The following is a 15316-nucleotide window of genomic DNA, read 5'->3' on the forward strand; positions in this document are numbered from 1 at the left end:
GTTTAAATGAGAATTTGGGAAATATATTAAGGTTAATCTTGATGATGAGGAATGTATATTGGATGATTAATCAGGTATTGGGTAGCGAGCGGGAATTATTAGGAACACTTGAGGAATTAGTGAGAATTTGGGTAATATGACTAAAATGCCCCTTTATGGACATAAAGGTTTAGAATTATTAAGGGAGGGCATTTTGGTCTTTAGGCTTGTAAGAGATGAATTAAAGGGGGGCTTTATACTTAGTGGATTTTGTAGAAAAGGGTTATAGGCTGAAAAAAAGAAAGAAAGAAGGAAGAGAAAGGAAAAGAGAGAAAAGCTGAAGGGTTTTGTCCAAGATCGGTTTGTGGCTCTCCCAACCATTTTCCTTCATTTTTCTTGGAGTCAAGCTCAGTGGAGAGCTAGGGTAGGCTGAGCATCAAGGATCCTAAGCTAGACTTGAGGATTGGCAAGGGGTTAGCAAGATTACATCAGAAAGTTGAGGTAAGTTCTTGGGGATTTCTGTTTTAGGGCTTGACTGGTTTGAACTGTGTTTTTGAGCTAAATGGATGGGGTTTTTGGGGGAAACAGGTCAAGGTTGTGAAGGTGCAAACTAAGGAGGTCTAGGGTTCAATTCAAGGTCGAAATTCCACCCACGGTATGATTTCTAAGACCCTATCTTTGTTGTTTGAGTGAATTTCTGGTTTTTGGGTTCATTGTGTTAGATTTTGAGTTTTGGGTTGCTTAAGCTTGGGATTGAGTTCATGGGATGCTTGGGATGAGTGTGAGGTGTGGATATGTGTGTTTTTGGGTTTGGAAAAGGTTTGGACAAGTTTGGGGTTGAAATGGTAGAAGGAAATCGCAAGGTGCGATTTTGGGTTTGGTCTGGCTGCAACTAGCGCTACAGCACTAGTTAGGGGGCGCTGTAGCGCTAGCCCCTGTTTCTGATGGGGTGGTTCTGCTTGTAGCGCTACAGCGCCCTCTTTAGAGTGCTGTAGCGCTGCACTGTTCACAGAGGGGATTTTTCGGCTTTTGTGAAGGGATTTTGACCTAGGGTTCGGGGCTCGATTCCGCCACTTTGTTTTGGGAATCTGGGACTCCCCGGGGGCTCGGGATTGGTCCCGAGGCTAGGTTTTGGACTTGAGGTTTGGTAATGACTTTGACTTATGGATTTTGCTTAGGTAAGCACTAGGGCTCGAGTAGGATCGTGCTCAAGGAGTCAGGTTGATCAAGGCCATCGAATTTAAAGGTAAGAAAACCGTAACACCCGGGATTAGGGCATGGGCCCACAGTGTTATTGCAGGGCATGGCCCTAGATTGTTTTAATTGTAAATGTATGACCTTGGATGAATAATTATATGTTTGAATGATTATTTTGAATTGTATTATGCGTGCGATTATAATGAAATGAACAGCTAAGGCCGGGAGCAGCAAAGGACGGGTACGGCCTTGGGGCCGGAAATAACACTCAGCACATGGGATGCTATAGCCAGGGTGGGACCCAAGGGATACATGAGTTATCCTTACGGTGACGACCGAGATCCCAGGCTTTGGTAAGGCCTCTGGGGCGGCATGGCCGTACTTGTTTAGTCTGATGGTTTTCCTGTTTATCCTTGTAGGTTCCTTCCTATATGACCTCGATTACTTGGTATGGCCCTTCCCAGTTTAGTCCCAATACTCTGTCTTTGGGGTCCTTACTGGCTAAAAAGACTCTCCTGAGGACCAGGTCGCCAATGTTAAAGGCACATTTTCTGACCTTTGAGTTGAAATAACGAGTGATTTTTTGTTGGTAATGCGCGAGCTGGAGCTGCGAATCTTCTCGTCTTTCATCAATCAGGTCGAGGGACGCACAAAGCAGTTCGTGATTGTGGTCCTGGTCATACGCCTGGACTCTATGCGAAGATACCTTTATCTCGATATGAAGGATTGCCTAACTCCCAAAAGCTAGGGAGAAAGGAGTATGACCCGTAGGAGTTCGGTGCGAGGTCCGGTATGCCCACAGTACCTGGGGGAGCTGTTCTGGCAAGACTCCCTTTGCTTCGTCCAGTCTCTTCTTAAGGGTCGCCTTTAGTGTCTTATTGACGGCCTCGACCTGCCCATTCACCTGGGGATAGGCCACAGAGGAGAAGCTTTTCACAATGCCATATCTCTCACAGAATTCGGTGAAGAGGTCGCTGTCAAACTCTGTTACATTGTCTGATACGAACTTTTTTCGCAGCCCGAACCGACAGATAATGCTTTTGACAATGAATTTTAGGACTCTCTTGGAAGTGATTGTTGCCAAGGGTTCTGCCTCAGCTCACTTGGTAAAGTAGTCGATAGCCACCACCGCGTAACAGACCCCTCCCTTTCTAGTAGGGAGAGCGCCAAGCAAGTCGATTCCCTAGACCGCAAATGGCCACGAGGACGAGAACATCTTCTGCTCGACTGGGGGAGCTCAGGCAACTGTGGTGAATCACTGGCACTTGTCACATTTCTTGACGTAGGAGATCGATTATTTCGACAGAGTGGGCCAATAATATCCTTGCCTTAAGATCTTCAGGGCCAAACTTTGCCCCCCAGTGTGATCTCCGCAAAAACCCTCATGCACCTCTTGTAAAATGGTCTTTGCTTCGCCTGGTAGGATACATCGTAGGAGGGGCAAGGAGTGCCCATGACTGTATAGTAGACCATCTACCACCATATACCTAGGAGCTTGGTAAAGTACCCGCCTTGCGTCATTACGCTTTTCTAGTAACTTTCCTTTGGTGAGATATTCAAGGATGGGGGTCATCCAGGTCGGTCTGGCGTCGATCATCTCAACCTCCGCCCCGACTTCTATGCTTGGTTTTTCCAAGAACTCTACCGGTACTAACCCCAAAGTCTCCGTCTCCCCTGAGGTAGCGAGCTTTGCGAGGGCGTCTGCGTGGGCATTTTGCTCCCGGGGTATTTTCTTGACTGAGCCCTACTCGAATGCGGACAACTCGACTTTTACCTTGGCCAGGTAAGCAGCCATCTTGGTTCCCCGTGCTTGGTATTCACCTAGCACCTGGTTTACCACGATTTGGGAATCGCTGAAGCACTGAACGGAGCTGGCCTTCAGCTCCTGGGCCACCCTTAGCCCGGCCAGTAAACCTTCGTATTCGGCCATGTTGTTGGTTGCCTTGAATCCGAATCTCAGCGCTGAGTGGAATATATGTCCTTCTGGGGATATCAAAATGATTCCAGCCCCGGAGCTGTTCTCATTAGATGAACCATCTACGAAGATCTTCCATGAAGCCTGGGCCGAGGTGTTCTGGGGTGAATATTCCACAGGATCTTTTTGGAATCCTGTGCATTTTGCTACAAAATCAGCCAGGGCATGGCTTTTTATTGCAGTTCACGGAGTGTATAAAATCTTGAACTGGCTGAGCTCAATAGCCCACTTCAACAGATGTCCCGATGCTTTAGGTTTTTGCAAAACCTGCCTTAAAGGTTGATCGGTTATGACATGTATTGAATGGGATTGGAAATATGGCCTGACCTTTCGGGAGGCAGTGATGAGACAGAATGCCATCTTTTCCATCAACGGATATTGGGACTCAGCTCTGAGAATCCTCTTGCTGATGTAATAGACTGGTTTTTGAACCCGGTCTTCTTCTCGGACCAATACGGCACTAGCTGCATCTTCTGTAACAGCTAGGTAAAGGAAAAGAGGCTCTCCTGCCGTTGGTTTGGACAATATGGACGGCTCGGCTAGATACGCTTTTAGGTCAAGGAAGGCATGTTCACACTCCTCTGTCCATTCGAACTTCTTATTCTCCTGGAGCAGGTTGTAGAATGGCAGGCATTTGTCGGTGGGTTTAGAAATAAACCGATTAAGGGCTGCCACCCTTCCTGTCAAGCCTTGAACATCCTTTCGCGACCGGGGCGAGGGAAGCTCGAGCAACGACCTGATCTTATCAGGGTTCGCCTCGATTCCTCTAGTGTTGACAATGAAACCCAGGAATTTTCCAGATGTGACCTCGAAAGTGCACTTCTGCGGGTTAAGCTTCATGCCGTATTCTCTTAGTATCTTGAAGCATTCTCCCAGGTCGGAAACATGGTTATCGGCAGTTTTCGACTTGACCAGCATGTCGTCAACGTACACTTCCATGTTCTTCCCAATCTGGTTGACAAACATCCTGTTCACTAATCTCTGGTATGTAGCACCGGCGTTCTTTAGCCCGAACGGCATGACCTTGTAATAATAGACGTTAGTTGGGGTCATGAAGCGAGTGTGCTCTTGGTCTGCTGGATTCATGGTGATTTGATTATAACCTGAGTACGCATCCATAAAGGACATATGCTCGTGCCCCGCCGTAGCGTCCACCAATTGGCAGATCCTTGGCAAGGGAAAATAGTCTTTGGGGCAAGCTTTGTTCAGATCGTAGAAGTCGATGCAAGTCCACCATTTCCTGTTGGGCTTCGGGACCAACACAATATTAGCGACCCAGACCGGGAACTTAGCTTCGTGGATAAAGCCGCACTTTTTGAACTGGGCTAGTTCCTCTTCCAGGGCTTCAGCTCGAGTTGTTCCCAGGCGCCTCTGTTTCTGGGACTTCGCAGGCATGCTCTTATCCAAATGAAGGATGTGCATGATGACGCGTGGACTGATTCCCACCATGTCCTCATGTGACCATGCGAACACATCCAGGTTCTCCTGCAGGAACTTGATCAGCTCAGCCTTCCTCTTGCCACAAAGGTTTTTCCCGAGCTTAACCATCTGTGAGGGATTCTGTCGATCGATATTTACCTCCTCCAGCTCTTCAATAGCTTGGAGCTCGGACTTATCCTCGCCTATTCTGGGATCAATATCATCACTTAGGATGATATTTTCCCCTTCGGTACTTTGAGGTTTTTCAATCTCAGGATTAGGCAAAGGTTCCTGAGATTCCTCATCTCCACCTTGGACAATCATCGTTAACTGCCCGAGTTTTAATTTTCCCTTCATGGAAATGTTGTAGCATTCCCTGGCAGCAAGTTGATCGCCACGGACCGTGCATATCCCCATGGAAGAGGGGAATTTCAGCGCGAGGTGGCAGATGGAGGTAATGGCTTCAAAAGCTATAAGTGTAGGTCGACCCAAAATGGCATTGTATGTGGCGGGACAATCGATGACCACAAACTCGAGGAGTTTCGAGACTGTCCGAGGTCCCTCTCCTAAGGTGATCACCAGCTCGATCATCCCTATTGTCGCCGATCCTTCTCCAGAGAAACCATAAAGCATCATGGAGGTTGCTTTTAGCTCAGCGACAGACAAACCCATCTTCTCCAGCGTGGACCGGAATAGTAGGTTTACCGAGCACCCATTATCGACCAGCACTCTCCTAACCCTCCGATTGGCGAGCTGCACGGCTATGACCAGAGGGTTGTTATGAGGGAACTGGATGTGGCTGGCATCTTCTTCAGTAAATATGATTGGTTGCCTTTCCAATCGCCGCTGCTTTGGCAGATGCTGCTCGGGGACAAACTCCACTCCATTTTGAGCTTTAAGTTCGTTGACATACCTCTTTTGGGCACCTCTGCTCGTACCAGCCAGATGGGTACTTCCAGAGATCGTGGAGATCTCTCCTCCTATCACGGGGGGAGGGACGTCCTGATCTACCCGAGACCCGGGCTGACTGACCGGGACTTCTGGAGCTGGACGGCCTGCGGGAACTCTATTCCGCGCATACTGAGCCAAAGGTCCTGCTCTAATGAGAGTTTCGATCTCATCCTTCAGGTGTCTACAGTCATTGGTATTGTGGCCGATGTCATTGTGGAACCGACAAAACTTTGAAGGGTCTCGCTTTCCTTTCTGGTGCTTTAACGGCTCCGGCTTCTTCCAGGGGAGGCGAGCAGAATTTGCTAGGAAGATGTTCTCCCTAGAGTGGGTGAGCTCCGTATAAGTCGCGTAGACCGGCTTAAACTTTTCTATGGACTTATTCTTCTTTGGGCCATGCTGGTTGCCCTCACTGCTCCCCTTTCTCTTGCCTCCACCAAACTGGTTGTTCTGTGTAACGGTCTGGGTCGCTGTCACGACCTCCGTTCCCACTCCAGCGGGCTGCTCAGGGGCCTGGCTGACTCCTGCGGCTGAGGGTTGCACCTCCTCCAGGTTGATCCACCACTGGGCCCTATTTAGGAATTCATTTACGGTGCTGAATCCCTTCCTTTGTATCTCATTCCAGAGTCCCCCCCCCCCCACCCGACGAGGATTCCAGTCCTCAAAGCCATGAGCTTGGAGCTATCATCTGCGTCTCTGGCCCGAGCAGCAACATTCGCGAATCTTCTCAGGTAATACTTTAGAGGCTTGTCGAGTTGCTGCCGTACGTTTTCCAGGGTGTTGGCCTTGACGCGGGTAGCCTGGAATGCTCAGCATGCTCTCTTGAAGTCAGTAGAGAAAGTTTTCCACGAGTTGATTGACTGTTTTTTACTCTGTTTGAACCACTGTCTGGCCGGCCCAGTCAAGGTGGAGGGAAATATTAAACACCTCAGCTCGGGGCCAATGTTGTGGGCCATCATCTAGGTATTGAACATGCCTAGATGATCTGATGGATCCCCATCTCCGTTGAATTTGCAAAAGTGCGGCATACGGAATCCAGGTGGATACGCCGTCACCGCTATGCTGGTGGTGAAGAGCTCAAGTTCGTCCCCTGAATCATATTCGTCTTTTTCTTTTTCTGACAGGAATGCTCTCTTTATTTCCTTGGTTGTTCCGGGGCTGTTCAATAGCTCTGGATCCATTGTACATGTTTGGCGGGTTATTGTCCCTCCTATCTTGAGATAGGTTATATGAGGCATTCCCGCTGTCGCGTACCTCGGACTGGTCTTCCCTTAGGCAGGCACGGCTGCCGTTTCCTGCGGGGTCTCCTCTTTGAGAGTTTAGACAATCTCGGAGGTCGTCCCTCGGGGTGTCTTGAGGACTCTACGCCGAGCTCAAGCGTTGGCACAGGTCTCCGCCAGAAAGGTCACTTCGACGACTCTCAGTCCAATAGCTCCCATAAGCTGGAATATCTCGGACTGGCCGAGGAGGAGACAGATATCTTATCGGTGAAGGAGGATGCCTGACCGTGGATGCAATCCTAGTCCCGTCAGGGTGGATTAGGTTAGGACGGGGCCGCTCCGCTATACCCTTCGCCAGGTCCTATGCTCGGCAGTCTGAGCGAGGCGCCGGACGGCTGGCCGGGGTGGGCTGTCGCTGTGAGCCCTCCCCAGATCTCCTTCGCGAGCTCCCTCGAGCCCTCCTGGGCGCACTCGAGGGTGGAAGTGAGCTGGGAGTGGAGGTCCAGACTGATCGACTATATTTTTGCTCGGCCCTAGGTAGCTCTTCGAAAGTCGTCTCTCGATGGTGCGATGAGGGAGTAGAGTTTGGCGTCGGGGGTCTGACCGACCAGCTAGGCCTGGATCGATTACCCCGGCGGGACTTATGAGTCTTGCCTTGCCTCTTTCCAACGTTTGCGTCGGTTGTAAGAGGGGGTAGTCAGGTCAACACCTTCTGAATCTGCTTGTTAGCTTTCTCCAGTTGACTCCTCAGTTGCGCATTCTCCATCTCCACCGCCGTGTAGAAATCTGGGTTCAGATTAGGTGGCCGGAGAGCCGAACTTCCAGTGTCATCTTGGCCTATTGGCTGCTTGCCCGGCCACTGTTGAGCCTCAGGGTTCTGATCATCGGAGATGGCGGCATGATGGGCCTCCTGCCCATCATGCTAGTCAGCCCCGTTACCATGTCTTGAGCGAGTGACCACCATGGTTGGGTATTTGCGATAGCACCAATCTAACAAGCTCTCAATGAAAGCACCAAACTGTTGACGCGGTTCTTCGCCAACAGGTAATTAATAGAATAAGAGAATGGAATTAGTGCTAAGTAATGAACTGTACAAAGGAATGATCTTAAAATAAAATGGTGATAGGAATACTTTTTTTAGGTGGTTCAAAGGTTAAAATCCTTCTACTCCACCAACCGATATTATTGCTAGATTCTGGTATTCTCTACAAGGTATTTCTTTAAACAATAGAATCCAACCCTTTGCAACTCCCAGGGTCTCCATATTTATAGGAGAGGGCACCTGGGGGTTGGCAAGGGGGGTCATCCCATGACCTTCTTACCCATCATGTCACTTCTGTGACATTCATGATTAATTCCTAAAACCTGACAAATGAAGTGTGGTCTAATCAATAGGTAAGGGGGATAATGGGCCGCACGGCCCAACCCAGTCGTGGGTGCCTGAACACGCACGTTTATGCTGCGTGTTTGAGAATTCAGGGATATATCAGACATGTGATGTCTGATATATGCACGTTTACATTGCGTGGTTGACTTTATAAAGGGTCACAGCTGCCAATCCAAGCTCGTACCTCGAGCTGGATGTCTTCTTAGCCCGCGATGTCCATGCTTCTGTCCCAACTCCTTAGTAACCTTAGTAAGCCTTTGGTTATCTCGAGCTAAAGAGGTGGGACCTGGTAACAGCAACCCCGGATACATGTCATCCACGTGGCTAATATAATTATGCCATACCTTAGCTCGCTAATAGCCCGTGGGGGAATTAGGGCGTACATCTATAATGGCACCAACAAGGAATTGTTCCATAAATACAACATTGAGTGTAGACAACTTACTAGCAACAATTTGCAACTCATGAATTTGAGGGAGAATGGGTTTATTATAATGAAACTTAAATTACATATATTGTGTAATAAGGAATTTATTTATACCTTCTACTTCCGCTTTGTATTTATTTTCCAAGGCCTCCCAAATCTCATTGGCAATCTTGGTGTTGGTGTAGAGATGATAGAGCCTATCCGAAAGAGGATTGAGGATGTGACCCCTACATATCAATTCATCTTCTTCGCGCTTCTTCCTTTCTTTGACAACTTCTTGAGTATCATCTTCTTTGGGCTCTCCTAAGGCTTTTAGGTCATTATCCAAGATGTAGAAACCTTCAAAAAAGTGAGTAATAATCTAATCTTGTCTTTCCAATGAACAAAGTTAGTCCCATCAAACCTTTCCAATCTTACAAAGTCTTGAGTCATGAATTTCAATGACAAAAATGAGTGAGATTCTTCCATGATATGCTATCTCAGATTATAGATTATTAGAATTTTGGGAGAGAGTGAGATAACACCACCTCAAAATTTAAAATCTACGAAAGAAATGAATTTACAGAGACTAAATAAATAATTAGAAAGATTATGCAACCCCAAGTTGGTGAATGATCTTCTTCAACTTTGATGAACCTTCAAAATCCTTGTAGAAACACAACTTTGAGCAAATCCTTAGAAGAAAAAGCCACAAATCCAAGGCTTATACATGTTTCTTAACACTGTCCTAATACTCTATTTCCTAGCCACCATTGATGCTTGTGGCCTTTCTAGGAGGAAATGAGCAATGAAATGGAACAAGCCTGAAACTCACAAAGTCAAGCACTTTCTTTATGAGTTCTTGGATAAAACATGAGATTCTTAGAGCTAGAGAGAGAGGTTAGACAAAGATTGGAGGGAGTGATCAAGTCCTCCAAAACACTATTTTTAACCTTATATAGAGTAGGCACTGTCATTAGGTCTAACCAATAGGATTAAAATTGTAAAACACATCATTTAGTGAAATTTATGTAACTTGTACGGACTTCAGCAGCAGATGTATCGTCGGTTAGGTGATATGCCGGCTACATCCAAGCAATGCATCACCATCTAGGATATTTTTAACCCTAAGCATCAGCTGATGCTACACCACTTGGGTGGTAACTCATTACAACCCTCTCTGATTTTGGACCTCTCCAAAGGTCCTAAAAGATCTCCAAATGCTACCAATCATTTTTGGGAAACATAGATACCTCCATGCATCACTTTGGATCGAAAAATAAATTTGGAAAGTTCCAACAATTGAAACTCAAATTTTACATCTTCACTATGTGAAATTCACTAAGTGTTTATACCTAGCTTGTATTTTAACACTTATCATTTGAATTTAGTCAATCATAACAAGATGTTCTAGGAATTTTCATGTTTGTTTGATAATATGTGAATTACATGAAATAAACAAGATCCTGTGATATGTATATCCTTCATTTTATACCATGATGAAGCACCGTCATGACATAAAAGGCTTCTCATCATAACGAAATCCATGCACGGGAATATAAGGACCATTTCTTCTTCACTAATGGCTTCCCAACACAGACCAACCCAACTCTTATTCTGGAATTCTCCAGGCTTCGTAAGTATTTCCTTGTCTTTTTAGTTTCTATTCTCTGAATATGGTCACATTCCATTACTTAGAAGTTTCTCTGGGTTAGGGCCCTTCCACCCTACTCCCTTCGCCAAGGCATTCGAAGATCGATTGCAAGCAATGAATGCAATTCCGCACGTGGAGCTGAAGCTGAGCCAGCGTGTTACAGAAGAGAATGAGGTTGATGTGTGTCTTCTCTAGGAAGGACAGAGCATTGGCCACGCGACACATTTACTACATCAACAGAATGACCCACTCTCAATACAACCAGCAGCTAATGGAGGAGCAGTTGTAGAATGCTCAAGCTGCCTGAGCAGCCCAAGAAGCTCGGGAGGACCAGAACCTTCAAGAAGAGCTCCGGGCAGGAATAGAATCTTTCTCCCTAGACCAAGGTAAATCTCTATTGGGAATAGTGTCCTTAAAGAAATTTTAGTTGACAAATATTTTTAATGAAATGAATAATTATATTGAATTATTATACAAAAACTATTTCCGATTTTATGTTGATAATATTAAGAAAATATCATAAAATTTCAAAGTTTATCTATATGGTCTTAATCTCGTATTGGTATGAGAGGATCGAGATTAAGATAATAAACTTAAAATAGTTTGTAGTAAAATAAAGTTATGAAATCTATAGATTAATTACTGCTAGCATAATTCTCTAGTATTATGAATACAAGTGACTTAGATCAGGCTCACTAGAGTAGTAGGACACTTTAGTGAAGGTACTTGATCTATAGGAATATATATAAGTGGACCAGATGTAATTTGTTAATACTTGTTTAGACACTATTTCGTAGTATTAATCAAACAAATCAATCAATGATCTTAATCCTGAGGTTGCTCTAAACTCCAATATATGTCATCTGATCCTTTGATTCATGCGTTAAGGTTGATCAGAATGATCAATCTAAGAATACTTGTTTTGGGGACTCAATGATGTATATGGCTGGGGACATAGTTTAATAGATATGGAATCTATACCTTCCTATAGATTGAATAGTGGTTCCCAATTGGGTTGACTTTTGGAGCTGAAAAGGTTATGAGCACTCACATCGCAAACTTGTTGTGACACAGCCTTCACTAGTAAAGTCAATGGTACTCTAGGAATAAGATATAGCTAAAAGGGTAAAACAATAATTTTATTCCCTTTGAATTATGAACCATCAATAGAGGATTAACGTTGTATGTAATGATTATATCAATGGATATTTTATTCTTTAATAAAGTACTTAGTAAATATATGTCTATAATTGTCAATATTTCAATCTTATATTTATAATGAGTAATCATGAGATTAATAAATATGATTATTTAATCAAAGAGCTTTGACTAATAATCTACTATTTATTGGAGCTTGATATTATAGGTCGATAGGTCCCCAGGGTGGCTCTATAAACACCATATCAAGGTAAGAGTTGATACAAGGGTGTAACTAAAATTTGAGAGTTTGAGAAGAATTTTATTCTTCAGGTCAATTATACAAGAATATGATAATTGAAGTTAAATAATTAATTTAGAATTAATCATTATTTTTTGAAAATATATTTATTAATTTAAATATGTAATTTTTGAAATTCATATATATCTATATATATATATAATTAATTAATTAATTTTTGAAAATAATTATTTTATTTGAGTAGGAGAAAATAATATTGGTAAGTCAAAAATAGTTTTTGATTTATTAAACTTTAAAAGATGATGATCATCAATTTGAATTTTGAATTTTGAATTTAAAATTTGAACTATGGTTGTCTTCTTTTCCTTAAAAAGATAAATATCTTATTTTGTGAAAGATTGATTTTAGTGAAATAAATAAATAAAAGAATAATGGAATATCTGTGAAAAGGGAATAGCAGTTCACGCATGACACAGTCCAGAGACTGTGCCATGCGTGTACCAACTACACTGATATTGTATCAGTGTTGTTTTTGTTTTATTAATTTAATTAATTAATAATTTGAAAATAGTTTTTTCAAATTTTGTAAGTTAGATATTTACCTAAATCAATTCCTATCATCATTATGATATTATTATTATTATTATTAGGAATAATAGGTAATAGAATTATCACTATATGTATGATATAGAATAAGAAGAAGAAAGAGAGAAAAATACATACAATATAAAACAACAACTCAATACGAGTTAGAATAGTTCTCAAATTTTTTGTCAGACAAAAAGTCTTTCTTCTTCTTCTTCATTCTAACAATTCTCAGACAATAATCCAAGTTCTCATGTGTTGAAAAATACTTGGGATTCCTAAAATACAAACCCATGTTCTCTATGTGCCCACACATCTTGAGGTGTAGAGAACACTCCGGAAGATCATGATTTGAGTACTCAAAGCGTTGGATAGGAAGATCGATAAATATACGAAAAGACTCAAGAACACTTGATAGGTTTCAAGAGGTAAATTTTCATGTGTTTTTAATATTTATGTGTTTGTATGTTATATATAAATATATTGTATATTTATATATGTTGCATGATTATTAATATTGTATATTAATGTTTATGTTTGGATGTTTTCTTGTTCATATAAACTGTTTATATTAATAATGAAAAAAAATTGGTGTACCCAATGGGCCCAACACGCCTATTCTCCTGCGTGCTCTGAATGTTTTTCCAACAATCTCCACTAGTTGTTTATAACGTTAGACATGTAGGAGATGGGATAAGTCCTTAGTATGTGTAGGCTTCTCCATCACTTCTACGATATGGCCTCACTTTGGACCATCCATGGACTCAAGACGACTACAACGATTACAAGGACATGATCGATTCTTTCCTTCACCTTTCGAAGAGATAACTACCTCCACGGGGATTTGTGTCAGTTGATGGCGTGATGTCCTTCCATGCACATTCGTTTTGTAATCATGACACCAACACTACCTAGGAGATGGGAAGACTCGTGAGGGAGTTCATGAACTCAAGTTTTTATCCAGAGGAGCCATATAGTAGTGGGATTTTTCTAGAAGCCCATGCTCTCTCGACATTACTGTCATTCAATTTTAAGTATTTTCTTTATCTTTTAATTTTTTATAAAACTTTGTTTTCTCCTTTGCAGAACAAATGCGAGTTGCTGACATTGCTCGCACTGCACTTTGACTTGGGGCGGGGCCTAGCGGATCCGTGGATGGATGACCAAGAAGATCTATGACTAGAAGTCCCAGCGACCCCGTGAGGATGAGGGACTTCCTCCATCAGCGAAGAGGCAATGAACCTCATCACTCCAAGGTGGGGATCCGTGGAAAGAGGACACGCCCTTCCTTGAAGAATCCTCATCTTCTTCTCCCGCTGCTGAGGAAGCGTCTGGGGCTATCAAAGTCCGTGAAGCTGTTGAAACCTCCAAGGCAGAGAGTCCGGAGGTGGAGAACATTCCTCATCTCCTGGTGTACCCAGAGCAGTATGAAGGGGCGCTACTTGAGGATTTTAAAGCCATGTTGGAGCACTTAGAGGCACATATGGAAGAGGGCAACAAAACCCTACACGAGAAAGCTAATGCCCCTCATCAGCTCAAACCTCTAAGGGAAAGGCCTACGAACACTACTACAAGAAAGGTCATTTGTGACAGTTCCTAACTGCCACAATTGATTTTTTGCTTCAGTTTTGAAACTGACGCAGAATCGCATGACGCAAACAAGCCTAACATTTGCGTCAGTACCCAACTATCACAAATGTGGCATTTGTGGTAATGCCCAACTGACGCAAATGATATATTAAAAAAATACAAAAGCAAATGCCATGAAGCTTGACCCTGTATACCGAACCCCCAGCCACCCTATGCAACCCCATGCGACCCCAACCCCCTATACCCAGTCCCCAGCCAGCCACCTCTCAATCCTCGCGACCCTAGCCACCCCCATTACCCCTGCGAAACAAGTCAGAGAAAAAAAATCAAGAGGGTTTTTGCGTTTTGATTTTTCAAACACTAATCTTCAAAATAAAAAATCCATACAAAAAATTAAAAATAAAACTATGTGTAAGGTTCATAAACATATTATATTAATTAATTTAACCATAAAATTAAAAAAAAAAAAGACAAAAAACTCACCAAAATGGGTCAAGTCAGAATCGTCACTTGTTGTTGGGAGAAAACCTAAGTTTTCGAATTTGGGAGAATGAGGGGCTCGGGGATGATGGCTGGGATTTATTACTTGCCAGAACGTTTGCGTCAGTTGCCCACTAATGCAAACAGTTCGTTAACGGTGTCAGTTGGCCACAGACGCACACTTCGCCAATTAACAGCGTCAGTGTTATTACTGACGCAAATGCCCCTGCATTTGTGGCAGTGCTCAACTGCCACAAATGTTGATTCTCGGTCAACAGCGTTAGTCAATTGCGTTGACTAACGCGTTTGGCTAAGACAAAAGGGGTATTTTGGTGTAGTGAAAGTGTAGCGTCCCAAATTTGCTAATAAGGCTTAGGGCCTTGATTAGCACGCCTGGAGGGCAATGGGTGAATTATGGATATAATATGTGAATTTATGTGAATATGTGATAGAGATGCATGTTTAGTTGAATTAAATATGCATGTGGGTCCTGTTTGGGTATTAGGGGTATGTTTGTAATTTTAGCCTGTTGAGGGCATAAATGTGATATATCTGTGTAGCACGATCTGAGACAGTCCTAAGGAGTCGTTAGCCAGAAAGTCACAACGGGGTTGAGAATCCGACTCGGGGCGAGTCGAGGGGTATTTCGGGTATTAGATATCTTATGGGGTTATCGGGTTATGGAAATAAATATTTGGAGATATATCTGAGGTTAGAATGTCTAGGAGGGAATATCGGGGAAATTTACCATTTTTCCCTCGGGGACGTTTTTGGTACCCCTAGTCTTGAGGTAACCTTAAAGCTTAATTTTAATAAAACAAAATATAAGGAACTTTTAGAATTGAAGAAACCGACTCAAACTCTCTCTGTCTCTCTCTCTCTCTTCTTCGTTTCTTGTTTTCTCTCAACTCGCCAAGGGAATTTTGATGGAAAGCTTTGGACTTGAGGTTGCAATTTGGGGAATCAAAGCAAGGAGCAAGGTTAAAGACAGCTAAGGGTCGAATTTTTCTTGAGGTAAGGATTTAAGCTTGAGTTTTATCTATGTTTTTCTCTGTTTTATTGAAGTTTGAGGAGTTA

The sequence above is a fragment of the Humulus lupulus genome, chromosome 9 (assembly GCF_963169125.1).
Source record: "Humulus lupulus chromosome 9, drHumLupu1.1, whole genome shotgun sequence".
In the NCBI taxonomy this organism is placed as follows: Eukaryota; Viridiplantae; Streptophyta; class Magnoliopsida; order Rosales; family Cannabaceae; genus Humulus; species Humulus lupulus.